Source organism: Schistocerca piceifrons, unplaced genomic scaffold, assembly GCF_021461385.2.
Source record: "Schistocerca piceifrons isolate TAMUIC-IGC-003096 unplaced genomic scaffold, iqSchPice1.1 HiC_scaffold_670, whole genome shotgun sequence".
NCBI classification, from domain to species: Eukaryota; Metazoa; Arthropoda; class Insecta; order Orthoptera; family Acrididae; genus Schistocerca; species Schistocerca piceifrons.
The window spans coordinates 49,543-76,930 of NW_025728916.1; the positions used below are offsets into that span (position 1 = coordinate 49,543).

General features: G+C 54.5%; 46 non-coding genes across 46 annotated transcripts; all 46 read left to right on the forward strand.

Annotated features, from left to right (window-relative positions):
- Window positions 1-97: 97 nt before the first annotated feature.
- Trnal-uag lies at window positions 98-179 on the forward strand. The gene has a single exon. It is a non-coding gene; the product is annotated as a tRNA-Leu (tRNA).
- Window positions 180-624: 445 nt separating this feature from the next.
- Window positions 625-696, forward strand: Trnae-cuc. The gene has a single exon. It is a non-coding gene; the product is annotated as a tRNA-Glu (tRNA).
- A 386-nt stretch (window positions 697-1,082) lies between these two features.
- Window positions 1,083-1,154, forward strand: Trnah-gug. Its single transcript has one exon. It is a non-coding gene; the product is annotated as a tRNA-His (tRNA).
- Window positions 1,155-1,901: 747 nt separating this feature from the next.
- Trnal-uag lies at window positions 1,902-1,983 on the forward strand. Its single transcript has one exon. It is a non-coding gene; the product is annotated as a tRNA-Leu (tRNA).
- A 445-nt stretch (window positions 1,984-2,428) lies between these two features.
- Trnae-cuc lies at window positions 2,429-2,500 on the forward strand. Its single transcript has one exon. It is a non-coding gene; the product is annotated as a tRNA-Glu (tRNA).
- Window positions 2,501-2,886: 386 nt separating this feature from the next.
- On the forward strand, window positions 2,887-2,958 carry Trnah-gug. Its single transcript has one exon. It is a non-coding gene; the product is annotated as a tRNA-His (tRNA).
- A 747-nt stretch (window positions 2,959-3,705) lies between these two features.
- On the forward strand, window positions 3,706-3,787 carry Trnal-uag. The gene has a single exon. It is a non-coding gene; the product is annotated as a tRNA-Leu (tRNA).
- Window positions 3,788-4,232: 445 nt separating this feature from the next.
- Trnae-cuc lies at window positions 4,233-4,304 on the forward strand. Its single transcript has one exon. It is a non-coding gene; the product is annotated as a tRNA-Glu (tRNA).
- A 386-nt stretch (window positions 4,305-4,690) lies between these two features.
- On the forward strand, window positions 4,691-4,762 carry Trnah-gug. The gene has a single exon. It is a non-coding gene; the product is annotated as a tRNA-His (tRNA).
- Window positions 4,763-5,509: 747 nt separating this feature from the next.
- Trnal-uag lies at window positions 5,510-5,591 on the forward strand. The gene has a single exon. It is a non-coding gene; the product is annotated as a tRNA-Leu (tRNA).
- Window positions 5,592-6,036: 445 nt separating this feature from the next.
- Trnae-cuc lies at window positions 6,037-6,108 on the forward strand. Its single transcript has one exon. It is a non-coding gene; the product is annotated as a tRNA-Glu (tRNA).
- Window positions 6,109-6,494: 386 nt separating this feature from the next.
- On the forward strand, window positions 6,495-6,566 carry Trnah-gug. Its single transcript has one exon. It is a non-coding gene; the product is annotated as a tRNA-His (tRNA).
- Window positions 6,567-7,313: 747 nt separating this feature from the next.
- On the forward strand, window positions 7,314-7,395 carry Trnal-uag. The gene has a single exon. It is a non-coding gene; the product is annotated as a tRNA-Leu (tRNA).
- A 445-nt stretch (window positions 7,396-7,840) lies between these two features.
- On the forward strand, window positions 7,841-7,912 carry Trnae-cuc. The gene has a single exon. It is a non-coding gene; the product is annotated as a tRNA-Glu (tRNA).
- Window positions 7,913-8,298: 386 nt separating this feature from the next.
- Window positions 8,299-8,370, forward strand: Trnah-gug. Its single transcript has one exon. It is a non-coding gene; the product is annotated as a tRNA-His (tRNA).
- Window positions 8,371-9,117: 747 nt separating this feature from the next.
- Trnal-uag lies at window positions 9,118-9,199 on the forward strand. The gene has a single exon. It is a non-coding gene; the product is annotated as a tRNA-Leu (tRNA).
- A 445-nt stretch (window positions 9,200-9,644) lies between these two features.
- Trnae-cuc lies at window positions 9,645-9,716 on the forward strand. The gene has a single exon. It is a non-coding gene; the product is annotated as a tRNA-Glu (tRNA).
- A 386-nt stretch (window positions 9,717-10,102) lies between these two features.
- Trnah-gug lies at window positions 10,103-10,174 on the forward strand. The gene has a single exon. It is a non-coding gene; the product is annotated as a tRNA-His (tRNA).
- A 747-nt stretch (window positions 10,175-10,921) lies between these two features.
- Trnal-uag lies at window positions 10,922-11,003 on the forward strand. The gene has a single exon. It is a non-coding gene; the product is annotated as a tRNA-Leu (tRNA).
- A 445-nt stretch (window positions 11,004-11,448) lies between these two features.
- Trnae-cuc lies at window positions 11,449-11,520 on the forward strand. The gene has a single exon. It is a non-coding gene; the product is annotated as a tRNA-Glu (tRNA).
- Window positions 11,521-11,906: 386 nt separating this feature from the next.
- Trnah-gug lies at window positions 11,907-11,978 on the forward strand. The gene has a single exon. It is a non-coding gene; the product is annotated as a tRNA-His (tRNA).
- Window positions 11,979-12,725: 747 nt separating this feature from the next.
- Trnal-uag lies at window positions 12,726-12,807 on the forward strand. Its single transcript has one exon. It is a non-coding gene; the product is annotated as a tRNA-Leu (tRNA).
- Window positions 12,808-13,252: 445 nt separating this feature from the next.
- Window positions 13,253-13,324, forward strand: Trnae-cuc. The gene has a single exon. It is a non-coding gene; the product is annotated as a tRNA-Glu (tRNA).
- A 386-nt stretch (window positions 13,325-13,710) lies between these two features.
- Window positions 13,711-13,782, forward strand: Trnah-gug. The gene has a single exon. It is a non-coding gene; the product is annotated as a tRNA-His (tRNA).
- A 747-nt stretch (window positions 13,783-14,529) lies between these two features.
- Window positions 14,530-14,611, forward strand: Trnal-uag. Its single transcript has one exon. It is a non-coding gene; the product is annotated as a tRNA-Leu (tRNA).
- A 445-nt stretch (window positions 14,612-15,056) lies between these two features.
- Window positions 15,057-15,128, forward strand: Trnae-cuc. The gene has a single exon. It is a non-coding gene; the product is annotated as a tRNA-Glu (tRNA).
- Window positions 15,129-15,514: 386 nt separating this feature from the next.
- Trnah-gug lies at window positions 15,515-15,586 on the forward strand. The gene has a single exon. It is a non-coding gene; the product is annotated as a tRNA-His (tRNA).
- Window positions 15,587-16,333: 747 nt separating this feature from the next.
- Trnal-uag lies at window positions 16,334-16,415 on the forward strand. The gene has a single exon. It is a non-coding gene; the product is annotated as a tRNA-Leu (tRNA).
- Window positions 16,416-16,860: 445 nt separating this feature from the next.
- Window positions 16,861-16,932, forward strand: Trnae-cuc. The gene has a single exon. It is a non-coding gene; the product is annotated as a tRNA-Glu (tRNA).
- A 386-nt stretch (window positions 16,933-17,318) lies between these two features.
- Window positions 17,319-17,390, forward strand: Trnah-gug. Its single transcript has one exon. It is a non-coding gene; the product is annotated as a tRNA-His (tRNA).
- A 747-nt stretch (window positions 17,391-18,137) lies between these two features.
- On the forward strand, window positions 18,138-18,219 carry Trnal-uag. Its single transcript has one exon. It is a non-coding gene; the product is annotated as a tRNA-Leu (tRNA).
- Window positions 18,220-18,664: 445 nt separating this feature from the next.
- Trnae-cuc lies at window positions 18,665-18,736 on the forward strand. The gene has a single exon. It is a non-coding gene; the product is annotated as a tRNA-Glu (tRNA).
- Window positions 18,737-19,122: 386 nt separating this feature from the next.
- Trnah-gug lies at window positions 19,123-19,194 on the forward strand. Its single transcript has one exon. It is a non-coding gene; the product is annotated as a tRNA-His (tRNA).
- Window positions 19,195-19,941: 747 nt separating this feature from the next.
- Trnal-uag lies at window positions 19,942-20,023 on the forward strand. Its single transcript has one exon. It is a non-coding gene; the product is annotated as a tRNA-Leu (tRNA).
- A 445-nt stretch (window positions 20,024-20,468) lies between these two features.
- Trnae-cuc lies at window positions 20,469-20,540 on the forward strand. Its single transcript has one exon. It is a non-coding gene; the product is annotated as a tRNA-Glu (tRNA).
- A 386-nt stretch (window positions 20,541-20,926) lies between these two features.
- Window positions 20,927-20,998, forward strand: Trnah-gug. Its single transcript has one exon. It is a non-coding gene; the product is annotated as a tRNA-His (tRNA).
- A 747-nt stretch (window positions 20,999-21,745) lies between these two features.
- Window positions 21,746-21,827, forward strand: Trnal-uag. Its single transcript has one exon. It is a non-coding gene; the product is annotated as a tRNA-Leu (tRNA).
- A 445-nt stretch (window positions 21,828-22,272) lies between these two features.
- On the forward strand, window positions 22,273-22,344 carry Trnae-cuc. Its single transcript has one exon. It is a non-coding gene; the product is annotated as a tRNA-Glu (tRNA).
- Window positions 22,345-22,730: 386 nt separating this feature from the next.
- Trnah-gug lies at window positions 22,731-22,802 on the forward strand. The gene has a single exon. It is a non-coding gene; the product is annotated as a tRNA-His (tRNA).
- Window positions 22,803-23,549: 747 nt separating this feature from the next.
- Trnal-uag lies at window positions 23,550-23,631 on the forward strand. The gene has a single exon. It is a non-coding gene; the product is annotated as a tRNA-Leu (tRNA).
- A 445-nt stretch (window positions 23,632-24,076) lies between these two features.
- On the forward strand, window positions 24,077-24,148 carry Trnae-cuc. The gene has a single exon. It is a non-coding gene; the product is annotated as a tRNA-Glu (tRNA).
- A 386-nt stretch (window positions 24,149-24,534) lies between these two features.
- On the forward strand, window positions 24,535-24,606 carry Trnah-gug. The gene has a single exon. It is a non-coding gene; the product is annotated as a tRNA-His (tRNA).
- A 727-nt stretch (window positions 24,607-25,333) lies between these two features.
- Window positions 25,334-25,415, forward strand: Trnal-uag. The gene has a single exon. It is a non-coding gene; the product is annotated as a tRNA-Leu (tRNA).
- A 445-nt stretch (window positions 25,416-25,860) lies between these two features.
- On the forward strand, window positions 25,861-25,932 carry Trnae-cuc. The gene has a single exon. It is a non-coding gene; the product is annotated as a tRNA-Glu (tRNA).
- A 386-nt stretch (window positions 25,933-26,318) lies between these two features.
- On the forward strand, window positions 26,319-26,390 carry Trnah-gug. Its single transcript has one exon. It is a non-coding gene; the product is annotated as a tRNA-His (tRNA).
- Window positions 26,391-27,137: 747 nt separating this feature from the next.
- Window positions 27,138-27,219, forward strand: Trnal-uag. The gene has a single exon. It is a non-coding gene; the product is annotated as a tRNA-Leu (tRNA).
- The last annotated feature ends 169 nt before the right edge of the window (window positions 27,220-27,388 follow it).

Here is a 27,388-nt window from a genome sequence, read left to right on the forward strand (position 1 = left end):
AGCAGTGGAAATACATGGCACGGCGATTGCCAAGATACTTCCATTTCGAAGTGATCTTTGTAGTACAAACGAAACGTTTTGCCGCTGCTGATCCAACGGTAACGTGGCCGAGCGGTCTAAGGCGCTGGTTTTAGGCACCAGTCTCTCCGGAGGCGTGGGTTCGAATCCCACCGTTGCCACTTTTTACGTCTCATTTTTGTGCCGTTGCGGTGTGTCCTCGTGGGGTAGGACGCAGCTCTTGTGACGCGCGTGTTGTGTAGGTAGCGTGGCCGAGCGGTCTAAGGCGCTGGTTTCAGGCACCATTCTCTTCGGAGGCGTGGGTTCCAATCCCACAGCTGCCGAACGTGTAATGTTTCCTGTGTCGAAGGCAGATGCACTCATTGCCCGCAAAGGAAACAGCACAACAAGGCGTGAGCGTCTGCTTGGTGAATTGTCGTAGAACAGTGCGTGGTGCAACGACAGGATTTGTAGGCACCTTTTGCTCTCATCATTGCTGGCGTTCGTCTCCACGAAATGCGTCCGGAGCACGCCGTTCTATAACGCGAGAGAGTGGATTTTTTACAGTTGTCGTCAGTTAACCGTGGGCGGCTGCTGTGTTCGCTGGAAAGAGCGCTGCCGTCGTTGTCCGGTGTGGTCTAGTGGCTAGGATACCTGGCTCTCACCCAGGAGGCCCGGGTTCGATTCCCGGTACCGGAATTGCGCGTTTTTGTTGCTCCTCCTATGCGACTTGTCTCGACTTTGCTCGACTGACGCTACGCTGACGCGTGCAGAAAGCTACGTTAAGTATGACTCGCGGCAACACCTGACGGCGAGAGAGATGCGGCGTCTATCCACTTGTTATCGAGCCACATACCGGTACCTGTAGTCAAGAGGCTTGGAGGACTGCAAGACATTGCCACGGAGGTGAATGCAGCTAACCACTGTAGTTAGAGTCCTGACAGCGCAGGCACGTTCATTTGCTCGTATACATGTGATGGAGACCGTGTCTGACACTGCTGTGGCGTACACCTTGGCCTAGGCTTTGCTGGGTATCGCCACTTGCATTGCAGCCAGCTGCCTTCGCGGGCGCCTCCGTGGCCATGGCCGTGATCGTCTAGTGGTTAGGACATTGCGTTGTGGCCGCAATAACCCACGTTCGAATCCTGGTCACGGCAATTTTGAAAGTTTTGCCTTGCTGCCGTTGCAATGGCGAGTACTCGAAATGACAGTACTCTCTTGATTTTTTCACTCGTGTTCCGCAGGCCGCAGTTAGCACTACCACTTCATCCCCAACACGTAATGTCGCCTCCCAGAGCGCAGACGTCCGCTGCTCTCTGTAGTCGAAAAGGGCAGTCGTTTGAAGTGCGATGGATGAGCAGCCAGTCCCAGCAGAACAGGAAGCTGTGGCGTGCACTGTTTCTACAAATGCTAGGAACACTGGCGCACCAAGCAGCGCATGTAGCGTGGCCGAGCGCTTTAAGGCGCTGGTTTAAGGCACCAGTCTCTCTGTAGGCGCGGTTTCGAATCCCGTAGCTGCCGGGGGTTTTGATGTGATCGCGTTAACCTGCCGCTTTTCCTTCAAGTGTAACCTCCTTGAGCTCACATATGTTTGATACATGGAGCATTCTAGCTCCGCCTGACAGTTACAGCTACGATACTTTAGTGGTTAAGGAAAGCGCAGGTTCGAAACCTGGTCACGGCACGAAAACGTCTCTTGACGCTGTCTCCTTAACTGCGACAGCTACAGACAAGTGGCGTCGCTACCGTACGGCGGGCACGGCTTTTTCTTGCTGTGGATGGCCTAAAGAGACGCTTCCAGTGGGAGAGCAGTGGAAATACATGGCACGGCGATTGCCAAGATACTTCCATTTCGAAGTGATCTTTGTAGTACAAACGAAACGTTTTGCCGCTGCTGATCCAACGGTAACGTGGCCGAGCGGTCTAAGGCGCTGGTTTTAGGCACCAGTCTCTCCGGAGGCGTGGGTTCGAATCCCACCGTTGCCACTTTTTACGTCTCATTTTTGTGCCGTTGCGGTGTGTCCTCGTGGGGTAGGACGCAGCTCTTGTGACGCGCGTGTTGTGTAGGTAGCGTGGCCGAGCGGTCTAAGGCGCTGGTTTCAGGCACCATTCTCTTCGGAGGCGTGGGTTCCAATCCCACAGCTGCCGAACGTGTAATGTTTCCTGTGTCGAAGGCAGATGCACTCATTGCCCGCAAAGGAAACAGCACAACAAGGCGTGAGCGTCTGCTTGGTGAATTGTCGTAGAACAGTGCGTGGTGCAACGACAGGATTTGTAGGCACCTTTTGCTCTCATCATTGCTGGCGTTCGTCTCCACGAAATGCGTCCGGAGCACGCCGTTCTATAACGCGAGAGAGTGGATTTTTTACAGTTGTCGTCAGTTAACCGTGGGCGGCTGCTGCGTTCGCTGGAAAGAGCGCTGCCGTCGTTGTCCGGTGTGGTCTAGTGGCTAGGATACCTGGCTCTCACCCAGGAGGCCCGGGTTCGATTCCCGGTACCGGAATTGCGCGTTTTTGTTGCTCCTCCTATGCGACTTGTCTCGACTTTGCTCGACTGACGCTACGCTGACGCGTGCAGAAAGCTACGTTAAGTATGACTCGCGGCAACACCTGACGGCGAGAGAGATGCGGCGTCTATCCACTTGTTATCGAGCCACATACCGGTACCTGTAGTCAAGAGGCTTGGAGGACTGCAAGACATTGCCACGGAGGTGAATGCAGCTAACCACTGTAGTTAGAGTCCTGACAGCGCAGGCACGTTCATTTGCTCGTATACATGTGATGGAGACCGTGTCTGACACTGCTGTGGCGTACACCTTGGCCTAGGCTTTGCTGGGTATCGCCACTTGCATTGCAGCCAGCTGCCTTCGCGGGCGCCTCCGTGGCCATGGCCGTGATCGTCTAGTGGTTAGGACATTGCGTTGTGGCCGCAATAACCCACGTTCGAATCCTGGTCACGGCAATTTTGAAAGTTTTGCCTTGCTGCCGTTGCAATGGCGAGTACTCGAAATGACAGTACTCTCTTGATTTTTTCACTCGTGTTCCGCAGGCCGCAGTTAGCACTACCACTTCATCCCCAACACGTAATGTCGCCTCCCAGAGCGCAGACGTCCGCTGCTCTCTGTAGTCGAAAAGGGCAGTCGTTTGAAGTGCGATGGATGAGCAGCCAGTCCCAGCAGAACAGGAAGCTGTGGCGTGCACTGTTTCTACAAATGCTAGGAACACTGGCGCACCAAGCAGCGCATGTAGCGTGGCCGAGCGCTTTAAGGCGCTGGTTTAAGGCACCAGTCTCTCTGTAGGCGCGGTTTCGAATCCCGTAGCTGCCGGGGGTTTTGATGTGATCGCGTTAACCTGCCGCTTTTCCTTCAAGTGTAACCTCCTTGAGCTCACATATGTTTGATACATGGAGCATTCTAGCTCCGCCTGACAGTTACAGCTACGATACTTTAGTGGTTAAGGAAAGCGCAGGTTCGAAACCTGGTCACGGCACGAAAACGTCTCTTGACGCTGTCTCCTTAACTGCGACAGCTACAGACAAGTGGCGTCGCTACCGTACGGCGGGCACGGCTTTTTCTTGCTGTGGATGGCCTAAAGAGACGCTTCCAGTGGGAGAGCAGTGGAAATACATGGCACGGCGATTGCCAAGATACTTCCATTTCGAAGTGATCTTTGTAGTACAAACGAAACGTTTTGCCGCTGCTGATCCAACGGTAACGTGGCCGAGCGGTCTAAGGCGCTGGTTTTAGGCACCAGTCTCTCCGGAGGCGTGGGTTCGAATCCCACCGTTGCCACTTTTTACGTCTCATTTTTGTGCCGTTGCGGTGTGTCCTCGTGGGGTAGGACGCAGCTCTTGTGACGCGCGTGTTGTGTAGGTAGCGTGGCCGAGCGGTCTAAGGCGCTGGTTTCAGGCACCATTCTCTTCGGAGGCGTGGGTTCCAATCCCACAGCTGCCGAACGTGTAATGTTTCCTGTGTCGAAGGCAGATGCACTCATTGCCCGCAAAGGAAACAGCACAACAAGGCGTGAGCGTCTGCTTGGTGAATTGTCGTAGAACAGTGCGTGGTGCAACGACAGGATTTGTAGGCACCTTTTGCTCTCATCATTGCTGGCGTTCGTCTCCACGAAATGCGTCCGGAGCACGCCGTTCTATAACGCGAGAGAGTGGATTTTTTACAGTTGTCGTCAGTTAACCGTGGGCGGCTGCTGCGTTCGCTGGAAAGAGCGCTGCCGTCGTTGTCCGGTGTGGTCTAGTGGCTAGGATACCTGGCTCTCACCCAGGAGGCCCGGGTTCGATTCCCGGTACCGGAATTGCGCGTTTTTGTTGCTCCTCCTATGCGACTTGTCTCGACTTTGCTCGACTGACGCTACGCTGACGCGTGCAGAAAGCTACGTTAAGTATGACTCGCGGCAACACCTGACGGCGAGAGAGATGCGGCGTCTATCCACTTGTTATCGAGCCACATACCGGTACCTGTAGTCAAGAGGCTTGGAGGACTGCAAGACATTGCCACGGAGGTGAATGCAGCTAACCACTGTAGTTAGAGTCCTGACAGCGCAGGCACGTTCATTTGCTCGTATACATGTGATGGAGACCGTGTCTGACACTGCTGTGGCGTACACCTTGGCCTAGGCTTTGCTGGGTATCGCCACTTGCATTGCAGCCAGCTGCCTTCGCGGGCGCCTCCGTGGCCATGGCCGTGATCGTCTAGTGGTTAGGACATTGCGTTGTGGCCGCAATAACCCACGTTCGAATCCTGGTCACGGCAATTTTGAAAGTTTTGCCTTGCTGCCGTTGCAATGGCGAGTACTCGAAATGACAGTACTCTCTTGATTTTTTCACTCGTGTTCCGCAGGCCGCAGTTAGCACTACCACTTCATCCCCAACACGTAATGTCGCCTCCCAGAGCGCAGACGTCCGCTGCTCTCTGTAGTCGAAAAGGGCAGTCGTTTGAAGTGCGATGGATGAGCAGCCAGTCCCAGCAGAACAGGAAGCTGTGGCGTGCACTGTTTCTACAAATGCTAGGAACACTGGCGCACCAAGCAGCGCATGTAGCGTGGCCGAGCGCTTTAAGGCGCTGGTTTAAGGCACCAGTCTCTCTGTAGGCGCGGTTTCGAATCCCGTAGCTGCCGGGGGTTTTGATGTGATCGCGTTAACCTGCCGCTTTTCCTTCAAGTGTAACCTCCTTGAGCTCACATATGTTTGATACATGGAGCATTCTAGCTCCGCCTGACAGTTACAGCTACGATACTTTAGTGGTTAAGGAAAGCGCAGGTTCGAAACCTGGTCACGGCACGAAAACGTCTCTTGACGCTGTCTCCTTAACTGCGACAGCTACAGACAAGTGGCGTCGCTACCGTACGGCGGGCACGGCTTTTTCTTGCTGTGGATGGCCTAAAGAGACGCTTCCAGTGGGAGAGCAGTGGAAATACATGGCACGGCGATTGCCAAGATACTTCCATTTCGAAGTGATCTTTGTAGTACAAACGAAACGTTTTGCCGCTGCTGATCCAACGGTAACGTGGCCGAGCGGTCTAAGGCGCTGGTTTTAGGCACCAGTCTCTCCGGAGGCGTGGGTTCGAATCCCACCGTTGCCACTTTTTACGTCTCATTTTTGTGCCGTTGCGGTGTGTCCTCGTGGGGTAGGACGCAGCTCTTGTGACGCGCGTGTTGTGTAGGTAGCGTGGCCGAGCGGTCTAAGGCGCTGGTTTCAGGCACCATTCTCTTCGGAGGCGTGGGTTCCAATCCCACAGCTGCCGAACGTGTAATGTTTCCTGTGTCGAAGGCAGATGCACTCATTGCCCGCAAAGGAAACAGCACAACAAGGCGTGAGCGTCTGCTTGGTGAATTGTCGTAGAACAGTGCGTGGTGCAACGACAGGATTTGTAGGCACCTTTTGCTCTCATCATTGCTGGCGTTCGTCTCCACGAAATGCGTCCGGAGCACGCCGTTCTATAACGCGAGAGAGTGGATTTTTTACAGTTGTCGTCAGTTAACCGTGGGCGGCTGCTGCGTTCGCTGGAAAGAGCGCTGCCGTCGTTGTCCGGTGTGGTCTAGTGGCTAGGATACCTGGCTCTCACCCAGGAGGCCCGGGTTCGATTCCCGGTACCGGAATTGCGCGTTTTTGTTGCTCCTCCTATGCGACTTGTCTCGACTTTGCTCGACTGACGCTACGCTGACGCGTGCAGAAAGCTACGTTAAGTATGACTCGCGGCAACACCTGACGGCGAGAGAGATGCGGCGTCTATCCACTTGTTATCGAGCCACATACCGGTACCTGTAGTCAAGAGGCTTGGAGGACTGCAAGACATTGCCACGGAGGTGAATGCAGCTAACCACTGTAGTTAGAGTCCTGACAGCGCAGGCACGTTCATTTGCTCGTATACATGTGATGGAGACCGTGTCTGACACTGCTGTGGCGTACACCTTGGCCTAGGCTTTGCTGGGTATCGCCACTTGCATTGCAGCCAGCTGCCTTCGCGGGCGCCTCCGTGGCCATGGCCGTGATCGTCTAGTGGTTAGGACATTGCGTTGTGGCCGCAATAACCCACGTTCGAATCCTGGTCACGGCAATTTTGAAAGTTTTGCCTTGCTGCCGTTGCAATGGCGAGTACTCGAAATGACAGTACTCTCTTGATTTTTTCACTCGTGTTCCGCAGGCCGCAGTTAGCACTACCACTTCATCCCCAACACGTAATGTCGCCTCCCAGAGCGCAGACGTCCGCTGCTCTCTGTAGTCGAAAAGGGCAGTCGTTTGAAGTGCGATGGATGAGCAGCCAGTCCCAGCAGAACAGGAAGCTGTGGCGTGCACTGTTTCTACAAATGCTAGGAACACTGGCGCACCAAGCAGCGCATGTAGCGTGGCCGAGCGCTTTAAGGCGCTGGTTTAAGGCACCAGTCTCTCTGTAGGCGCGGTTTCGAATCCCGTAGCTGCCGGGGGTTTTGATGTGATCGCGTTAACCTGCCGCTTTTCCTTCAAGTGTAACCTCCTTGAGCTCACATATGTTTGATACATGGAGCATTCTAGCTCCGCCTGACAGTTACAGCTACGATACTTTAGTGGTTAAGGAAAGCGCAGGTTCGAAACCTGGTCACGGCACGAAAACGTCTCTTGACGCTGTCTCCTTAACTGCGACAGCTACAGACAAGTGGCGTCGCTACCGTACGGCGGGCACGGCTTTTTCTTGCTGTGGATGGCCTAAAGAGACGCTTCCAGTGGGAGAGCAGTGGAAATACATGGCACGGCGATTGCCAAGATACTTCCATTTCGAAGTGATCTTTGTAGTACAAACGAAACGTTTTGCCGCTGCTGATCCAACGGTAACGTGGCCGAGCGGTGTAAGGCGCTGGTTTTAGGCACCAGTCTCTCCGGAGGCGTGGGTTCGAATCCCACCGTTGCCACTTTTTACGTCTCATTTTTGTGCCGTTGCGGTGTGTCCTCGTGGGGTAGGACGCAGCTCTTGTGACGCGCGTGTTGTGTAGGTAGCGTGGCCGAGCGGTCTAAGGCGCTGGTTTCAGGCACCATTCTCTTCGGAGGCGTGGGTTCCAATCCCACAGCTGCCGAACGTGTAATGTTTCCTGTGTCGAAGGCAGATGCACTCATTGCCCGCAAAGGAAACAGCACAACAAGGCGTGAGCGTCTGCTTGGTGAATTGTCGTAGAACAGTGCGTGGTGCAACGACAGGATTTGTAGGCACCTTTTGCTCTCATCATTGCTGGCGTTCGTCTCCACGAAATGCGTCCGGAGCACGCCGTTCTATAACGCGAGAGAGTGGATTTTTTACAGTTGTCGTCAGTTAACCGTGGGCGGCTGCTGCGTTCGCTGGAAAGAGCGCTGCCGTCGTTGTCCGGTGTGGTCTAGTGGCTAGGATACCTGGCTCTCACCCAGGAGGCCCGGGTTCGATTCCCGGTACCGGAATTGCGCGTTTTTGTTGCTCCTCCTATGCGACTTGTCTCGACTTTGCTCGACTGACGCTACGCTGACGCGTGCAGAAAGCTACGTTAAGTATGACTCGCGGCAACACCTGACGGCGAGAGAGATGCGGCGTCTATCCACTTGTTATCGAGCCACATACCGGTACCTGTAGTCAAGAGGCTTGGAGGACTGCAAGACATTGCCACGGAGGTGAATGCAGCTAACCACTGTAGTTAGAGTCCTGACAGCGCAGGCACGTTCATTTGCTCGTATACATGTGATGGAGACCGTGTCTGACACTGCTGTGGCGTACACCTTGGCCTAGGCTTTGCTGGGTATCGCCACTTGCATTGCAGCCAGCTGCCTTCGCGGGCGCCTCCGTGGCCATGGCCGTGATCGTCTAGTGGTTAGGACATTGCGTTGTGGCCGCAATAACCCACGTTCGAATCCTGGTCACGGCAATTTTGAAAGTTTTGCCTTGCTGCCGTTGCAATGGCGAGTACTCGAAATGACAGTACTCTCTTGATTTTTTCACTCGTGTTCCGCAGGCCGCAGTTAGCACTACCACTTCATCCCCAACACGTAATGTCGCCTCCCAGAGCGCAGACGTCCGCTGCTCTCTGTAGTCGAAAAGGGCAGTCGTTTGAAGTGCGATGGATGAGCAGCCAGTCCCAGCAGAACAGGAAGCTGTGGCGTGCACTGTTTCTACAAATGCTAGGAACACTGGCGCACCAAGCAGCGCATGTAGCGTGGCCGAGCGCTTTAAGGCGCTGGTTTAAGGCACCAGTCTCTCTGTAGGCGCGGTTTCGAATCCCGTAGCTGCCGGGGGTTTTGATGTGATCGCGTTAACCTGCCGCTTTTCCTTCAAGTGTAACCTCCTTGAGCTCACATATGTTTGATACATGGAGCATTCTAGCTCCGCCTGACAGTTACAGCTACGATACTTTAGTGGTTAAGGAAAGCGCAGGTTCGAAACCTGGTCACGGCACGAAAACGTCTCTTGACGCTGTCTCCTTAACTGCGACAGCTACAGACAAGTGGCGTCGCTACCGTACGGCGGGCACGGCTTTTTCTTGCTGTGGATGGCCTAAAGAGACGCTTCCAGTGGGAGAGCAGTGGAAATACATGGCACGGCGATTGCCAAGATACTTCCATTTCGAAGTGATCTTTGTAGTACAAACGAAACGTTTTGCCGCTGCTGATCCAACGGTAACGTGGCCGAGCGGTCTAAGGCGCTGGTTTTAGGCACCAGTCTCTCCGGAGGCGTGGGTTCGAATCCCACCGTTGCCACTTTTTACGTCTCATTTTTGTGCCGTTGCGGTGTGTCCTCGTGGGGTAGGACGCAGCTCTTGTGACGCGCGTGTTGTGTAGGTAGCGTGGCCGAGCGGTCTAAGGCGCTGGTTTCAGGCACCATTCTCTTCGGAGGCGTGGGTTCCAATCCCACAGCTGCCGAACGTGTAATGTTTCCTGTGTCGAAGGCAGATGCACTCATTGCCCGCAAAGGAAACAGCACAACAAGGCGTGAGCGTCTGCTTGGTGAATTGTCGTAGAACAGTGCGTGGTGCAACGACAGGATTTGTAGGCACCTTTTGCTCTCATCATTGCTGGCGTTCGTCTCCACGAAATGCGTCCGGAGCACGCCGTTCTATAACGCGAGAGAGTGGATTTTTTACAGTTGTCGTCAGTTAACCGTGGGCGGCTGCTGCGTTCGCTGGAAAGAGCGCTGCCGTCGTTGTCCGGTGTGGTCTAGTGGCTAGGATACCTGGCTCTCACCCAGGAGGCCCGGGTTCGATTCCCGGTACCGGAATTGCGCGTTTTTGTTGCTCCTCCTATGCGACTTGTCTCGACTTTGCTCGACTGACGCTACGCTGACGCGTGCAGAAAGCTACGTTAAGTATGACTCGCGGCAACACCTGACGGCGAGAGAGATGCGGCGTCTATCCACTTGTTATCGAGCCACATACCGGTACCTGTAGTCAAGAGGCTTGGAGGACTGCAAGACATTGCCACGGAGGTGAATGCAGCTAACCACTGTAGTTAGAGTCCTGACAGCGCAGGCACGTTCATTTGCTCGTATACATGTGATGGAGACCGTGTCTGACACTGCTGTGGCGTACACCTTGGCCTAGGCTTTGCTGGGTATCGCCACTTGCATTGCAGCCAGCTGCCTTCGCGGGCGCCTCCGTGGCCATGGCCGTGATCGTCTAGTGGTTAGGACATTGCGTTGTGGCCGCAATAACCCACGTTCGAATCCTGGTCACGGCAATTTTGAAAGTTTTGCCTTGCTGCCGTTGCAATGGCGAGTACTCGAAATGACAGTACTCTCTTGATTTTTTCACTCGTGTTCCGCAGGCCGCAGTTAGCACTACCACTTCATCCCCAACACGTAATGTCGCCTCCCAGAGCGCAGACGTCCGCTGCTCTCTGTAGTCGAAAAGGGCAGTCGTTTGAAGTGCGATGGATGAGCAGCCAGTCCCAGCAGAACAGGAAGCTGTGGCGTGCACTGTTTCTACAAATGCTAGGAACACTGGCGCACCAAGCAGCGCATGTAGCGTGGCCGAGCGCTTTAAGGCGCTGGTTTAAGGCACCAGTCTCTCTGTAGGCGCGGTTTCGAATCCCGTAGCTGCCGGGGGTTTTGATGTGATCGCGTTAACCTGCCGCTTTTCCTTCAAGTGTAACCTCCTTGAGCTCACATATGTTTGATACATGGAGCATTCTAGCTCCGCCTGACAGTTACAGCTACGATACTTTAGTGGTTAAGGAAAGCGCAGGTTCGAAACCTGGTCACGGCACGAAAACGTCTCTTGACGCTGTCTCCTTAACTGCGACAGCTACAGACAAGTGGCGTCGCTACCGTACGGCGGGCACGGCTTTTTCTTGCTGTGGATGGCCTAAAGAGACGCTTCCAGTGGGAGAGCAGTGGAAATACATGGCACGGCGATTGCCAAGATACTTCCATTTCGAAGTGATCTTTGTAGTACAAACGAAACGTTTTGCCGCTGCTGATCCAACGGTAACGTGGCCGAGCGGTCTAAGGCGCTGGTTTTAGGCACCAGTCTCTCCGGAGGCGTGGGTTCGAATCCCACCGTTGCCACTTTTTACGTCTCATTTTTGTGCCGTTGCGGTGTGTCCTCGTGGGGTAGGACGCAGCTCTTGTGACGCGCGTGTTGTGTAGGTAGCGTGGCCGAGCGGTCTAAGGCGCTGGTTTCAGGCACCATTCTCTTCGGAGGCGTGGGTTCCAATCCCACAGCTGCCGAACGTGTAATGTTTCCTGTGTCGAAGGCAGATGCACTCATTGCCCGCAAAGGAAACAGCACAACAAGGCGTGAGCGTCTGCTTGGTGAATTGTCGTAGAACAGTGCGTGGTGCAACGACAGGATTTGTAGGCACCTTTTGCTCTCATCATTGCTGGCGTTCGTCTCCACGAAATGCGTCCGGAGCACGCCGTTCTATAACGCGAGAGAGTGGATTTTTTACAGTTGTCGTCAGTTAACCGTGGGCGGCTGCTGCGTTCGCTGGAAAGAGCGCTGCCGTCGTTGTCCGGTGTGGTCTAGTGGCTAGGATACCTGGCTCTCACCCAGGAGGCCCGGGTTCGATTCCCGGTACCGGAATTGCGCGTTTTTGTTGCTCCTCCTATGCGACTTGTCTCGACTTTGCTCGACTGACGCTACGCTGACGCGTGCAGAAAGCTACGTTAAGTATGACTCGCGGCAACACCTGACGGCGAGAGAGATGCGGCGTCTATCCACTTGTTATCGAGCCACATACCGGTACCTGTAGTCAAGAGGCTTGGAGGACTGCAAGACATTGCCACGGAGGTGAATGCAGCTAACCACTGTAGTTAGAGTCCTGACAGCGCAGGCACGTTCATTTGCTCGTATACATGTGATGGAGACCGTGTCTGACACTGCTGTGGCGTACACCTTGGCCTAGGCTTTGCTGGGTATCGCCACTTGCATTGCAGCCAGCTGCCTTCGCGGGCGCCTCCGTGGCCATGGCCGTGATCGTCTAGTGGTTAGGACATTGCGTTGTGGCCGCAATAACCCACGTTCGAATCCTGGTCACGGCAATTTTGAAAGTTTTGCCTTGCTGCCGTTGCAATGGCGAGTACTCGAAATGACAGTACTCTCTTGATTTTTTCACTCGTGTTCCGCAGGCCGCAGTTAGCACTACCACTTCATCCCCAACACGTAATGTCGCCTCCCAGAGCGCAGACGTCCGCTGCTCTCTGTAGTCGAAAAGGGCAGTCGTTTGAAGTGCGATGGATGAGCAGCCAGTCCCAGCAGAACAGGAAGCTGTGGCGTGCACTGTTTCTACAAATGCTAGGAACACTGGCGCACCAAGCAGCGCATGTAGCGTGGCCGAGCGCTTTAAGGCGCTGGTTTAAGGCACCAGTCTCTCTGTAGGCGCGGTTTCGAATCCCGTAGCTGCCGGGGGTTTTGATGTGATCGCGTTAACCTGCCGCTTTTCCTTCAAGTGTAACCTCCTTGAGCTCACATATGTTTGATACATGGAGCATTCTAGCTCCGCCTGACAGTTACAGCTACGATACTTTAGTGGTTAAGGAAAGCGCAGGTTCGAAACCTGGTCACGGCACGAAAACGTCTCTTGACGCTGTCTCCTTAACTGCGACAGCTACAGACAAGTGGCGTCGCTACCGTACGGCGGGCACGGCTTTTTCTTGCTGTGGATGGCCTAAAGAGACGCTTCCAGTGGGAGAGCAGTGGAAATACATGGCACGGCGATTGCCAAGATACTTCCATTTCGAAGTGATCTTTGTAGTACAAACGAAACGTTTTGCCGCTGCTGATCCAACGGTAACGTGGCCGAGCGGTCTAAGGCGCTGGTTTTAGGCACCAGTCTCTCCGGAGGCGTGGGTTCGAATCCCACCGTTGCCACTTTTTACGTCTCATTTTTGTGCCGTTGCGGTGTGTCCTCGTGGGGTAGGACGCAGCTCTTGTGACGCGCGTGTTGTGTAGGTAGCGTGGCCGAGCGGTCTAAGGCGCTGGTTTCAGGCACCATTCTCTTCGGAGGCGTGGGTTCCAATCCCACAGCTGCCGAACGTGTAATGTTTCCTGTGTCGAAGGCAGATGCACTCATTGCCCGCAAAGGAAACAGCACAACAAGGCGTGAGCGTCTGCTTGGTGAATTGTCGTAGAACAGTGCGTGGTGCAACGACAGGATTTGTAGGCACCTTTTGCTCTCATCATTGCTGGCGTTCGTCTCCACGAAATGCGTCCGGAGCACGCCGTTCTATAACGCGAGAGAGTGGATTTTTTACAGTTGTCGTCAGTTAACCGTGGGCGGCTGCTGCGTTCGCTGGAAAGAGCGCTGCCGTCGTTGTCCGGTGTGGTCTAGTGGCTAGGATACCTGGCTCTCACCCAGGAGGCCCGGGTTCGATTCCCGGTACCGGAATTGCGCGTTTTTGTTGCTCCTCCTATGCGACTTGTCTCGACTTTGCTCGACTGACGCTACGCTGACGCGTGCAGAAAGCTACGTTAAGTATGACTCGCGGCAACACCTGACGGCGAGAGAGATGCGGCGTCTATCCACTTGTTATCGAGCCACATACCGGTACCTGTAGTCAAGAGGCTTGGAGGACTGCAAGACATTGCCACGGAGGTGAATGCAGCTAACCACTGTAGTTAGAGTCCTGACAGCGCAGGCACGTTCATTTGCTCGTATACATGTGATGGAGACCGTGTCTGACACTGCTGTGGCGTACACCTTGGCCTAGGCTTTGCTGGGTATCGCCACTTGCATTGCAGCCAGCTGCCTTCGCGGGCGCCTCCGTGGCCATGGCCGTGATCGTCTAGTGGTTAGGACATTGCGTTGTGGCCGCAATAACCCAGGTTCGAATCCTGGTCACGGCAATTTTGAAAGTTTTGCCTTGCTGCCGTTGCAATGGCGAGTACTCGAAATGACAGTACTCTCTTGATTTTTTCACTCGTGTTCCGCAGGCCGCAGTTAGCACTACCACTTCATCCCCAACACGTAATGTCGCCTCCCAGAGCGCAGACGTCCGCTGCTCTCTGTAGTCGAAAAGGGCAGTCGTTTGAAGTGCGATGGATGAGCAGCCAGTCCCAGCAGAACAGGAAGCTGTGGCGTGCACTGTTTCTACAAATGCTAGGAACACTGGCGCACCAAGCAGCGCATGTAGCGTGGCCGAGCGCTTTAAGGCGCTGGTTTAAGGCACCAGTCTCTCTGTAGGCGCGGTTTCGAATCCCGTAGCTGCCGGGGGTTTTGATGTGATCGCGTTAACCTGCCGCTTTTCCTTCAAGTGTAACCTCCTTGAGCTCACATATGTTTGATACATGGAGCATTCTAGCTCCGCCTGACAGTTACAGCTACGATACTTTAGTGGTTAAGGAAAGCGCAGGTTCGAAACCTGGTCACGGCACGAAAACGTCTCTTGACGCTGTCTCCTTAACTGCGACAGCTACAGACAAGTGGCGTCGCTACCGTACGGCGGGCACGGCTTTTTCTTGCTGTGGATGGCCTAAAGAGACGCTTCCAGTGGGAGAGCAGTGGAAATACATGGCACGGCGATTGCCAAGATACTTCCATTTCGAAGTGATCTTTGTAGTACAAACGAAACGTTTTGCCGCTGCTGATCCAACGGTAACGTGGCCGAGCGGTCTAAGGCGCTGGTTTTAGGCACCAGTCTCTCCGGAGGCGTGGGTTCGAATCCCACCGTTGCCACTTTTTACGTCTCATTTTTGTGCCGTTGCGGTGTGTCCTCGTGGGGTAGGACGCAGCTCTTGTGACGCGCGTGTTGTGTAGGTAGCGTGGCCGAGCGGTCTAAGGCGCTGGTTTCAGGCACCATTCTCTTCGGAGGCGTGGGTTCCAATCCCACAGCTGCCGAACGTGTAATGTTTCCTGTGTCGAAGGCAGATGCACTCATTGCCCGCAAAGGAAACAGCACAACAAGGCGTGAGCGTCTGCTTGGTGAATTGTCGTAGAACAGTGCGTGGTGCAACGACAGGATTTGTAGGCACCTTTTGCTCTCATCATTGCTGGCGTTCGTCTCCACGAAATGCGTCCGGAGCACGCCGTTCTATAACGCGAGAGAGTGGATTTTTTACAGTTGTCGTCAGTTAACCGTGGGCGGCTGCTGCGTTCGCTGGAAAGAGCGCTGCCGTCGTTGTCCGGTGTGGTCTAGTGGCTAGGATACCTGGCTCTCACCCAGGAGGCCCGGGTTCGATTCCCGGTACCGGAATTGCGCGTTTTTGTTGCTCCTCCTATGCGACTTGTCTCGACTTTGCTCGACTGACGCTACGCTGACGCGTGCAGAAAGCTACGTTAAGTATGACTCGCGGCAACACCTGACGGCGAGAGAGATGCGGCGTCTATCCACTTGTTATCGAGCCACATACCGGTACCTGTAGTCAAGAGGCTTGGAGGACTGCAAGACATTGCCACGGAGGTGAATGCAGCTAACCACTGTAGTTAGAGTCCTGACAGCGCAGGCACGTTCATTTGCTCGTATACATGTGATGGAGACCGTGTCTGACACTGCTGTGGCGTACACCTTGGCCTAGGCTTTGCTGGGTATCGCCACTTGCATTGCAGCCAGCTGCCTTCGCGGGCGCCTCCGTGGCCATGGCCGTGATCGTCTAGTGGTTAGGACATTGCGTTGTGGCCGCAATAACCCACGTTCGAATCCTGGTCACGGCAATTTTGAAAGTTTTGCCTTGCTGCCGTTGCAATGGCGAGTACTCGAAATGACAGTACTCTCTTGATTTTTTCACTCGTGTTCCGCAGGCCGCAGTTAGCACTACCACTTCATCCCCAACACGTAATGTCGCCTCCCAGAGCGCAGACGTCCGCTGCTCTCTGTAGTCGAAAAGGGCAGTCGTTTGAAGTGCGATGGATGAGCAGCCAGTCCCAGCAGAACAGGAAGCTGTGGCGTGCACTGTTTCTACAAATGCTAGGAACACTGGCGCACCAAGCAGCGCATGTAGCGTGGCCGAGCGCTTTAAGGCGCTGGTTTAAGGCACCAGTCTCTCTGTAGGCGCGGTTTCGAATCCCGTAGCTGCCGGGGGTTTTGATGTGATCGCGTTAACCTGCCGCTTTTCCTTCAAGTGTAACCTCCTTGAGCTCACATATGTTTGATACATGGAGCATTCTAGCTCCGCCTGACAGTTACAGCTACGATACTTTAGTGGTTAAGGAAAGCGCAGGTTCGAAACCTGGTCACGGCACGAAAACGTCTCTTGACGCTGTCTCCTTAACTGCGACAGCTACAGACAAGTGGCGTCGCTACCGTACGGCGGGCACGGCTTTTTCTTGCTGTGGATGGCCTAAAGAGACGCTTCCAGTGGGAGAGCAGTGGAAATACATGGCACGGCGATTGCCAAGATACTTCCATTTCGAAGTGATCTTTGTAGTACAAACGAAACGTTTTGCCGCTGCTGATCCAACGGTAACGTGGCCGAGCGGTCTAAGGCGCTGGTTTTAGGCACCAGTCTCTCCGGAGGCGTGGGTTCGAATCCCACCGTTGCCACTTTTTACGTCTCATTTTTGTGCCGTTGCGGTGTGTCCTCGTGGGGTAGGACGCAGCTCTTGTGACGCGCGTGTTGTGTAGGTAGCGTGGCCGAGCGGTCTAAGGCGCTGGTTTCAGGCACCATTCTCTTCGGAGGCGTGGGTTCCAATCCCACAGCTGCCGAACGTGTAATGTTTCCTGTGTCGAAGGCAGATGCACTCATTGCCCGCAAAGGAAACAGCACAACAAGGCGTGAGCGTCTGCTTGGTGAATTGTCGTAGAACAGTGCGTGGTGCAACGACAGGATTTGTAGGCACCTTTTGCTCTCATCATTGCTGGCGTTCGTCTCCACGAAATGCGTCCGGAGCACGCCGTTCTATAACGCGAGAGAGTGGATTTTTTACAGTTGTCGTCAGTTAACCGTGGGCGGCTGCTGCGTTCGCTGGAAAGAGCGCTGCCGTCGTTGTCCGGTGTGGTCTAGTGGCTAGGATACCTGGCTCTCACCCAGGAGGCCCGGGTTCGATTCCCGGTACCGGAATTGCGCGTTTTTGTTGCTCCTCCTATGCGACTTGTCTCGACTTTGCTCGACTGACGCTACGCTGACGCGTGCAGAAAGCTACGTTAAGTATGACTCGCGGCAACACCTGACGGCGAGAGAGATGCGGCGTCTATCCACTTGTTATCGAGCCACATACCGGTACCTGTAGTCAAGAGGCTTGGAGGACTGCAAGACATTGCCACGGAGGTGAATGCAGCTAACCACTGTAGTTAGAGTCCTGACAGCGCAGGCACGTTCATTTGCTCGTATACATGTGATGGAGACCGTGTCTGACACTGCTGTGGCGTACACCTTGGCCTAGGCTTTGCTGGGTATCGCCACTTGCATTGCAGCCAGCTGCCTTCGCGGGCGCCTCCGTGGCCATGGCCGTGATCGTCTAGTGGTTAGGACATTGCGTTGTGGCCGCAATAACCCAGGTTCGAATCCTGGTCACGGCAATTTTGAAAGTTTTGCCTTGCTGCCGTTGCAATGGCGAGTACTCGAAATGACAGTACTCTCTTGATTTTTTCACTCGTGTTCCGCAGGCCGCAGTTAGCACTACCACTTCATCCCCAACACGTAATGTCGCCTCCCAGAGCGCAGACGTCCGCTGCTCTCTGTAGTCGAAAAGGGCAGTCGTTTGAAGTGCGATGGATGAGCAGCCAGTCCCAGCAGAACAGGAAGCTGTGGCGTGCACTGTTTCTACAAATGCTAGGAACACTGGCGCACCAAGCAGCGCATGTAGCGTGGCCGAGCGCTTTAAGGCGCTGGTTTAAGGCACCAGTCTCTCTGTAGGCGCGGTTTCGAATCCCGTAGCTGCCGGGGGTTTTGATGTGATCGCGTTAACCTGCCGCTTTTCCTTCAAGTGTAACCTCCTTGAGCTCACATATGTTTGATACATGGAGCATTCTAGCTCCGCCTGACAGTTACAGCTACGATACTTTAGTGGTTAAGGAAAGCGCAGGTTCGAAACCTGGTCACGGCACGAAAACGTCTCTTGACGCTGTCTCCTTAACTGCGACAGCTACAGACAAGTGGCGTCGCTACCGTACGGCGGGCACGGCTTTTTCTTGCTGTGGATGGCCTAAAGAGACGCTTCCAGTGGGAGAGCAGTGGAAATACATGGCACGGCGATTGCCAAGATACTTCCATTTCGAAGTGATCTTTGTAGTACAAACGAAACGTTTTGCCGCTGCTGATCCAACGGTAACGTGGCCGAGCGGTCTAAGGCGCTGGTTTTAGGCACCAGTCTCTCCGGAGGCGTGGGTTCGAATCCCACCGTTGCCACTTTTTACGTCTCATTTTTGTGCCGTTGCGGTGTGTCCTCGTGGGGTAGGACGCAGCTCTTGTGACGCGCGTGTTGTGTAGGTAGCGTGGCCGAGCGGTCTAAGGCGCTGGTTTCAGGCACCATTCTCTTCGGAGGCGTGGGTTCCAATCCCACAGCTGCCGAACGTGTAATGTTTCCTGTGTCGAAGGCAGATGCACTCATTGCCCGCAAAGGAAACAGCACAACAAGGCGTGAGCGTCTGCTTGGTGAATTGTCGTAGAACAGTGCGTGGTGCAACGACAGGATTTGTAGGCACCTTTTGCTCTCATCATTGCTGGCGTTCGTCTCCACGAAATGCGTCCGGAGCACGCCGTTCTATAACGCGAGAGAGTGGATTTTTTACAGTTGTCGTCAGTTAACCGTGGGCGGCTGCTGCGTTCGCTGGAAAGAGCACTGCCGTCGTTGTCCGGTGTGGTCTAGTGGCTAGGATACCTGGCTCTCACCCAGGAGGCCCGGGTTCGATTCCCGGTACCGGAATTGCGCGTTTTTGTTGCTCCTCCTATGCGACTTGTCTCGACTTTGCTCGACTGACGCTACGCTGACGCGTGCAGAAAGCTACGTTAAGTATGACTCGCGGCAACACCTGACGGCGAGAGAGATGCGGCGTCTATCCACTTGTTATCGAGCCACATACCGGTACCTGTAGTCAAGAGGCTTGGAGGACTGCAAGACATTGCCACGGAGGTGAATGCAGCTAACCACTGTAGTTAGAGTCCTGACAGCGCAGGCACGTTCATTTGCTCGTATACATGTGATGGAGACCGTGTCTGACACTGCTGTGGCGTACACCTTGGCCTAGGCTTTGCTGGGTATCGCCACTTGCATTGCAGCCAGCTGCCTTCGCGGGCGCCTCCGTGGCCATGGCCGTGATCGTCTAGTGGTTAGGACATTGCGTTGTGGCCGCAATAACCCAGGTTCGAATCCTGGTCACGGCAATTTTGAAAGTTTTGCCTTGCTGCCGTTGCAATGGCGAGTACTCGAAATGACAGTACTCTCTTGATTTTTTCACTCGTGTTCCGCAGGCCGCAGTTAGCACTACCACTTCATCCCCAACACGTAATGTCGCCTCCCAGAGCGCAGACGTCCGCTGCTCTCTGTAGTCGAAAAGGGCAGTCGTTTGAAGTGCGATGGATGAGCAGCCAGTCCCAGCAGAACAGGAAGCTGTGGCGTGCACTGTTTCTACAAATGCTAGGAACACTGGCGCACCAAGCAGCGCATGTAGCGTGGCCGAGCGCTTTAAGGCGCTGGTTTAAGGCACCAGTCTCTCTGTAGGCGCGGTTTCGAATCCCGTAGCTGCCGGGGGTTTTGATGTGATCGCGTTAACCTGCCGCTTTTCCTTCAAGTGTAACCTCCTTGAGCTCACATATGTTTGATACATGGAGCATTCTAGCTCCGCCTGACAGTTACAGCTACGATACTTTAGTGGTTAAGGAAAGCGCAGGTTCGAAACCTGGTCACGGCACGAAAACGTCTCTTGACGCTGTCTCCTTAACTGCGACAGCTACAGACAAGTGGCGTCGCTACCGTACGGCGGGCACGGCTTTTTCTTGCTGTGGATGGCCTAAAGAGACGCTTCCAGTGGGAGAGCAGTGGAAATACATGGCACGGCGATTGCCAAGATACTTCCATTTCGAAGTGATCTTTGTAGTACAAACGAAACGTTTTGCCGCTGCTGATCCAACGGTAACGTGGCCGAGCGGTCTAAGGCGCTGGTTTTAGGCACCAGTCTCTCCGGAGGCGTGGGTTCGAATCCCACCGTTGCCACTTTTTACGTCTCATTTTTGTGCCGTTGCGGTGTGTCCTCGTGGGGTAGGACGCAGCTCTTGTGACGCGCGTGTTGTGTAGGTAGCGTGGCCGAGCGGTCTAAGGCGCTGGTTTCAGGCACCATTCTCTTCGGAGGCGTGGGTTCCAATCCCACAGCTGCCGAACGTGTAATGTTTCCTGTGTCGAAGGCAGATGCACTCATTGCCCGCAAAGGAAACAGCACAACAAGGCGTGAGCGTCTGCTTGGTGAATTGTCGTAGAACAGTGCGTGGTGCAACGACAGGATTTGTAGGCACCTTTTGCTCTCATCATTGCTGGCGTTCGTCTCCACGAAATGCGTCCGGAGCACGCCGTTCTATAACGCGAGAGAGTGGATTTTTTACAGTTGTCGTCAGTTAACCGTGGGCGGCTGCTGCGTTCGCTGGAAAGAGCACTGCCGTCGTTGTCCGGTGTGGTCTAGTGGCTAGGATACCTGGCTCTCACCCAGGAGGCCCGGGTTCGATTCCCGGTACCGGAATTGCGCGTTTTTGTTGCTCCTCCTATGCGACTTGTCTCGACTTTGCTTGACTGACGCTACGCTGACGCGTGCAGAAAGCTACGTTAAGTATGACTCGCGGCAACACCTGACGGCGAGAGAGATGCGGCGTCTATCCACTTGTTATCGAGCCACATACCGGTACCTGTAGTCAAGAGGCTTGGAGGACTGCAAGACATTGCCACGGAGGTGAATGCAGCTAACCACTGTAGTTAGAGTCCTGACAGCGCAGGCACGTTCATTTGCTCGTATACATGTGATGGAGACCGTGTCTGACACTGCTGTGGCGTACACCTTGGCCTAGGCTTTGCTGGGTATCGCCACTTGCATTGCAGCCAGCTGCCTTCGCGGGCGCCTCCGTGGCCATGGCCGTGATCGTCTAGTGGTTAGGACATTGCGTTGTGGCCGCAATAACCCAGGTTCGAATCCTGGTCACGGCAATTTTGAAAGTTTTGCCTTGCTGCCGTTGCAATGGCGAGTACTCGAAATGACAGTACTCTCTTGATTTTTTCACTCGTGTTCCGCAGGCCGCAGTTAGCACTACCACTTCATCCCCAACACGTAATGTCGCCTCCCAGAGCGCAGACGTCCGCTGCTCTCTGTAGTCGAAAAGGGCAGTCGTTTGAAGTGCGATGGATGAGCAGCCAGTCCCAGCAGAACAGGAAGCTGTGGCGTGCACTGTTTCTACAAATGCTAGGAACACTGGCGCACCAAGCAGCGCATGTAGCGTGGCCGAGCGCTTTAAGGCGCTGGTTTAAGGCACCAGTCTCTCTGTAGGCGCGGTTTCGAATCCCGTAGCTGCCGGGGGTTTTGATGTGATCGCGTTAACCTGCCGCTTTTCCTTCAAGTGTAACCTCCTTGAGCTCACATATGTTTGATACATGGAGCATTCTAGCTCCGCCTGACAGTTACAGCTACGATACTTTAGTGGTTAAGGAAAGCGCAGGTTCGAAACCTGGTCACGGCACGAAAACGTCTCTTGACGCTGTCTCCTTAACTGCGACAGCTACAGACAAGTGGCGTCGCTACCGTACGGCGGGCACGGCTTTTTCTTGCTGTGGATGGCCTAAAGAGACGCTTCCAGTGGGAGAGCAGTGGAAATACATGGCACGGCGATTGCCAAGATACTTCCATTTCGAAGTGATCTTTGTAGTACAAACGAAACGTTTTGCCGCTGCTGATCCAACGGTAACGTGGCCGAGCGGTCTAAGGCGCTGGTTTTAGGCACCAGTCTCTCCGGAGGCGTGGGTTCGAATCCCACCGTTGCCACTTTTTACGTCTCATTTTTGTGCCGTTGCGGTGTGTCCTCGTGGGGTAGGACGCAGCTCTTGTGACGCGCGTGTTGTGTAGGTAGCGTGGCCGAGCGGTCTAAGGCGCTGGTTTCAGGCACCATTCTCTTCGGAGGCGTGGGTTCCAATCCCACAGCTGCCGAACGTGTAATGTTTCCTGTGTCGAAGGCAGATGCACTCATTGCCCGCAAAGGAAACAGCACAACAAGGCGTGAGCGTCTGCTTGGTGAATTGTCGTAGAACAGTGCGTGGTGCAACGACAGGATTTGTAGGCACCTTTTGCTCTCATCATTGCTGGCGTTCGTCTCCACGAAATGCGTCCGGAGCACGCCGTTCTATAACGCGAGAGAGTGGATTTTTTACAGTTGTCGTCAGTTAACCGTGGGCGGCTGCTGCGTTCGCTGGAAAGAGCGCTGCCGTCGTTGTCCGGTGTGGTCTAGTGGCTAGGATACCTGGCTCTCACCCAGGAGGCCCGGGTTCGATTCCCGGTACCGGAATTGCGCGTTTTTGTTGCTCCTCCTATGCGACTTGTCTCGACTTTGCTCGACTGACGCTACGCTGACGCGTGCAGAAAGCTACGTTAAGTATGACTCGCGGCAACACCTGACGGCGAGAGAGATGCGGCGTCTATCCACTTGTTATCGAGCCACATACCGGTACCTGTAGTCAAGAGGCTTGGAGGACTGCAAGACATTGCCACGGAGGTGAATGCAGCTAACCACTGTAGTTAGAGTCCTGACAGCGCAGGCACGTTCATTTGCTCGTATACATGTGATGGAGACCGTGTCTGACACTGCTGTGGCGTACACCTTGGCCTAGGCTTTGCTGGGTATCGCCACTTGCATTGCAGCCAGCTGCCTTCGCGGGCGCCTCCGTGGCCATGGCCGTGATCGTCTAGTGGTTAGGACATTGCGTTGTGGCCGCAATAACCCAGGTTCGAATCCTGGTCACGGCAATTTTGAAAGTTTTGCCTTGCTGCCGTTGCAATGGCGAGTACTCGAAATGACAGTACTCTCTTGATTTTTTCACTCGTGTTCCGCAGGCCGCAGTTAGCACTACCACTTCATCCCCAACACGTAATGTCGCCTCCCAGAGCGCAGACGTCCGCTGCTCTCTGTAGTCGAAAAGGGCAGTCGTTTGAAGTGCGATGGATGAGCAGCCAGTCGCAGCAGAACAGGAAGCTGTGGCGTGCACTGTTTCTACAAATGCTAGGAACACTGGCGCACCAAGCAGCGCATGTAGCGTGGCCGAGCGCTTTAAGGCGCTGGTTTAAGGCACCAGTCTCTCTGTAGGCGCGGTTTCGAATCCCGTAGCTGCCGGGGGTTTTGATGTGATCGCGTTAACCTGCCGCTTTTCCTTCAAGTGTAACCTCCTTGAGCTCACATATGTTTGATACATGGAGCATTCTAGCTCCGCCTGACAGTTACAGCTACGATACTTTAGTGGTTAAGGAAAGCGCAGGTTCGAAACCTGGTCACGGCACGAAAACGTCTCTTGACGCTGTCTCCTTAACTGCGACAGCTACAGACAAGTGGCGTCGCTACCGTACGGCGGGCACGGCTTTTTCTTGCTGTGGATGGCCTAAAGAGACGCTTCCAGTGGGAGAGCAGTGGAAATACATGGCACGGCGATTGCCAAGATACTTCCATTTCGAAGTGATCTTTGTAGTACAAACGAAACGTTTTGCCGCTGCTGATCCAACGGTAACGTGGCCGAGCGGTCTAAGGCGCTGGTTTTAGGCACCAGTCTCTCCGGAGGCGTGGGTTCGAATCCCACCGTTGCCACTTTTTACGTCTCATTTTTGTGCCGTTGCGGTGTGTCCTCGTGGGGTAGGACGCAGCTCTTGTGACGCGCGTGTTGTGTAGGTAGCGTGGCCGAGCGGTCTAAGGCGCTGGTTTCAGGCACCATTCTCTTCGGAGGCGTGGGTTCCAATCCCACAGCTGCCGAACGTGTAATGTTTCCTGTGTCGAAGGCAGATGCACTCATTGCCCGCAAAGGAAACAGCACAACAAGGCGTGAGCGTCTGCTTGGTGAATTGTCGTAGAACAGTGCGTGGTGCAACGACAGGATTTGTAGGCACCTTTTGCTCTCATCATTGCTGGCGTTCGTCTCCACGAAATGCGTCCGGAGCACGCCGTTCTATAACGCGAGAGAGTGGATTTTTTACAGTTGTCGTCAGTTAACCGTGGGCGGCTGCTGCGTTCGCTGGAAAGAGCACTGCCGTCGTTGTCCGGTGTGGTCTAGTGGCTAGGATACCTGGCTCTCACCCAGGAGGCCCGGGTTCGATTCCCGGTACCGGAATTGCGCGTTTTTGTTGCTCCTCCTATGCGACTTGTCTCGACTTTGCTCGACTGACGCTACGCTGACGCGTGCAGAAAGCTACGTTAAGTATGACTCGCGGCAACACCTGACGGCGAGAGAGATGCGGCGTCTATCCACTTGTTATCGAGCCACATACCGGTACCTGTAGTCAAGAGGCTTGGAGGACTGCAAGACATTGCCACGGAGGTGAATGCAGCTAACCACTGTAGTTAGAGTCCTGACAGCGCAGGCACGTTCATTTGCTCGTATACATGTGATGGAGACCGTGTCTGACACTGCTGTGGCGTACACCTTGGCCTAGGCTTTGCTGGGTATCGCCACTTGCATTGCAGCCAGCTGCCTTCGCGGGCGCCTCCGTGGCCATGGCCGTGATCGTCTAGTGGTTAGGACATTGCGTTGTGGCCGCAATAACCCAGGTTCGAATCCTGGTCACGGCAATTTTGAAAGTTTTGCCTTGCTGCCGTTGCAATGGCGAGTACTCGAAATGACAGTACTCTCTTGATTTTTTCACTCGTGTTCCGCAGGCCGCAGTTAGCACTACCACTTCATCCCCAACACGTAATGTCGCCTCCCAGAGCGCAGACGTCCGCTGCTCTCTGTAGTCGAAAAGGGCAGTCGTTTGAAGTGCGATGGATGAGCAGCCAGTCCCAGCAGAACAGGAAGCTGTGGCGTGCACTGTTTCTACAAATGCTAGGAACACTGGCGCACCAAGCAGCGCATGTAGCGTGGCCGAGCGCTTTAAGGCGCTGGTTTAAGGCACCAGTCTCTCTGTAGGCGCGGTTTCGAATCCCGTAGCTGCCGGGGGTTTTGATGTGATCGCGTTAACCTGCCGCTTTTCCTTCAAGTGTAACCTCCTTGAGCTCACATATGTTTGATACATGGAGCATTCTAGCTCCGCCTGACAGTTACAGCTACGATACTTTAGTGGTTAAGGAAAGCGCAGGTTCGAAACCTGGTCACGGCACGAAAACGTCTCTTGACGCTGTCTCCTTAACTGCGTCGCTACCGTACGGCGGGCACGGCTTTTTCTTGCTGTGGATGGCCTAAAGAGACGCTTCCAGTGGGAGAGCAGTGGAAATACATGGCACGGCGATTGCCAAGATACTTCCATTTCGAAGTGATCTTTGTAGTACAAACGAAACGTTTTGCCGCTGCTGATCCAACGGTAACGTGGCCGAGCGGTCTAAGGCGCTGGTTTTAGGCACCAGTCTCTCCGGAGGCGTGGGTTCGAATCCCACCGTTGCCACTTTTTACGTCTCATTTTTGTGCCGTTGCGGTGTGTCCTCGTGGGGTAGGACGCAGCTCTTGTGACGCGCGTGTTGTGTAGGTAGCGTGGCCGAGCGGTCTAAGGCGCTGGTTTCAGGCACCATTCTCTTCGGAGGCGTGGGTTCCAATCCCACAGCTGCCGAACGTGTAATGTTTCCTGTGTCGAAGGCAGATGCACTCATTGCCCGCAAAGGAAACAGCACAACAAGGCGTGAGCGTCTGCTTGGTGAATTGTCGTAGAACAGTGCGTGGTGCAACGACAGGATTTGTAGGCACCTTTTGCTCTCATCATTGCTGGCGTTCGTCTCCACGAAATGCGTCCGGAGCACGCCGTTCTATAACGCGAGAGAGTGGATTTTTTACAGTTGTCGTCAGTTAACCGTGGGCGGCTGCTGCGTTCGCTGGAAAGAGCACTGCCGTCGTTGTCCGGTGTGGTCTAGTGGCTAGGATACCTGGCTCTCACCCAGGAGGCCCGGGTTCGATTCCCGGTACCGGAATTGCGCGTTTTTGTTGCTCCTCCTATGCGACTTGTCTCGACTTTGCTCGACTGACGCTACGCTGACGCGTGCAGAAAGCTACGTTAAGTATGACTCGCGGCAACACCTGACGGCGAGAGAGATGCGGCGTCTATCCACTTGTTATCGAGCCACATACCGGTACCTGTAGTCAAGAGGCTTGGAGGACTGCAAGACATTGCCACGGAGGTGAATGCAGCTAACCACTGTAGTTAGAGTCCTGACAGCGCAGGCACGTTCATTTGCTCGTATACATGTGATGGAGACCGTGTCTGACACTGCTGTGGCGTACACCTTGGCCTAGGCTTTGCTGGGTATCGCCACTTGCATTGCAGCCAGCTGCCTTCGCGGGCGCCTCCGTGGCCATGGCCGTGATCGTCTAGTGGTTAGGACATTGCGTTGTGGCCGCAATAACCCAGGTTCGAATCCTGGTCACGGCAATTTTGAAAGTTTTGCCTTGCTGCCGTTGCAATGGCGAGTACTCGAAATGACAGTACTCTCTTGATTTTTTCACTCGTGTTCCGCAGGCCGCAGTTAGCACTACCACTTCATCCCCAACACGTAATGTCGCCTCCCAGAGCGCAGACGTCCGCTGCTCTCTGTAGTCGAAAAGGGCAGTCGTTTGAAGTGCGATGGATGAGCAGCCAGTCCCAGCAGAACAGGAAGCTGTGGCGTGCACTGTTTCTACAAATGCTAGGAACACTGGCGCACCAAGCAGCGCATGTAGCGTGGCCGAGCGCTTTAAGGCGCTGGTTTAAGGCACCAGTCTCTCTGTAGGCGCGGTTTCGAATCCCGTAGCTGCCGGGGGTTTTGATGTGATCGCGTTAACCTGCCGCTTTTCCTTCAAGTGTAACCTCCTTGAGCTCACATATGTTTGATACATGGAGCATTCTAGCTCCGCCTGACAGTTACAGCTACGATACTTTAGTGGTTAAGGAAAGCGCAGGTTCGAAACCTGGTCACGGCACGAAAACGTCTCTTGACGCTGTCTCCTTAACTGCGACAGCTACAGACAAGTGGCGTCGCTACCGTACGGCGGGCACGGCTTTTTCTTGCTGTGGATGGCCTAAAGAGACGCTTCCAGTGGGAGAGCAGTGGAAATACATGGCACGGCGATTGCCAAGATACTTCCATTTCGAAGTGATCTTTGTAGTACAAACGAAACGTTTTGCCGCTGCTGATCCAACGGTAACGTGGCCGAGCGGTCTAAGGCGCTGGTTTTAGGCACCAGTCTCTCCGGAGGCGTGGGTTCGAATCCCACCGTTGCCACTTTTTACGTCTCATTTTTGTGCCGTTGCGGTGTGTCCTCGTGGGGTAGGACGCAGCTCTTGTGACGCGCGTGTTGTGTAGGTAGCGTGGCCGAGCGGTCTAAGGCGCTGGTTTCAGGCACCATTCTCTTCGGAGGCGTGGGTTCCAATCCCACAGCTGCCGAACGTGT